The 1,360-nt window shown below is 41.2% G+C and overlaps 1 protein-coding gene across 1 annotated transcript in view; it reads right to left on the bottom strand.

Moving 5' to 3' along the window:
* The window catches only part of Ankrd42 (ankyrin repeat domain 42), a 70,092-nt gene that overhangs the window by 3,698 nt on the left and 65,034 nt on the right, over window positions 1–1,360 (bottom strand). The gene's annotated exons all lie outside the window — the stretch shown is intronic.

The following is a 1,360-nucleotide window of genomic DNA, read 5'->3' as shown; positions in this document are numbered from 1 at the left end:
AATAAAAATAAAATAAATAAATAAAATAAAATAAAATAAACCAGAACTAATCCTACCCCAAATTTTGTGATGAGTCACTTGCAACACCTATGCAAAAAACAAAAAATAAAAATAAACCTATGCGGGGCCAGGGAGATGGCTCAGTGGAATAAGCGCTTCCCTGGCAAGCGCAAGGACCCGAGTTCAATCCCCGGTTCTGCCAAAAAAAAAAAAAAAGAACAAAAATAAACCTATGCACTCTTAATGAATAGAGGGCTTTGTTCTAATGGTGTCTGTAAAAAGGATATCAAGTCCTCATCTTGAACAAAAACTAACCACTAGGAAGAACGTATGCAATGTGTTAATTATTGAAACTGTTCTACCAATTTGGTTTGACACTGTCTCATTGCTATTTGTATCTCAATAAAATTATGGAAAAAAAATAAACCTATGCAAAGGTATACTGGGAGGAGGAAGAATGTTGAAAGCTTGCACGAGCTATTCTCTGTCAAAATCGTTTCTCCATTCTTCATGGCTGTGGTTCTCAACCTAGCTACCTTCCCCACTCATGGACAACTAGCAATGTCCAGAGAGGGACTTTTTGCTTTTCATGACTTGGGAGTGGAGAGGGAAAGCGCGGTGAAGTGGAGTCCAGTCAGCAGAAGCGCGAGATACTCCCAAATATAACACACAGCACCCCTGCGCACAAAACAAGATAATTTTTCTGGGCCAAAAAGTCAGGAGTACAGAGGCTAAGCAGTTCTGCTTTACAGGCCCAGGTGAGCAAACTACAGCCTCTTCTTCCTAACACACACCATTCTGATTTATCTATCAAGAGATTAAAGCTACAAATTCCATGCTACACCTGCCAGAATTAGCTGAGATTAGAAACTGTGCACGCGTGAGCCCAGCTCAGGCCCGCAATTTCAGGCATCTATCATTAACAAAATCTCCTCCGATAATCCCGAGGGGCAAACAGTGCCTGGAGCCTCAGAACTGCTAAAAGCCAGAGAAGAAAAAAGTGAAAGAGCTGTAGCTGCTTAGCCTGCATATTTCTCCTCAACACTTGAAAGGGTATGTTCCAAAGACCTGTCCTGTGGGGTTCTCAGAGGTAAAAGCTAGTATGAATGGGGATCAGCTGAGTTCAGGAGGACAGATTTCAACACAATAAAAATAACTATCATGTGTTTATAAAATGTCTGATGTGAGACACTAAACACTGCACATGTAAGTCCTTATAGAAACTGTCAAAAAGGCAATGAGCCTGGGGAGAGTCACATGGAGAGAAAAAACATTCTCTCAAGCTTTCACAGAGAGCAAATTAGTCAAGCAATGGCCGTGACTCATCCTCAGGTCAGACACTGACAAAAGGATGTACAAA

Source organism: Octodon degus, unplaced genomic scaffold (assembly GCF_000260255.1).
Source record: "Octodon degus isolate 3935 unplaced genomic scaffold, OctDeg1.0 scaffold00049, whole genome shotgun sequence".
Lineage (NCBI taxonomy): Eukaryota > Metazoa > Chordata > Mammalia > Rodentia > Octodontidae > Octodon > Octodon degus.
The sequence above is the reverse complement of the archived record's forward strand: the minus strand, read 5'-3'. Positions and strand labels throughout refer to the sequence as shown.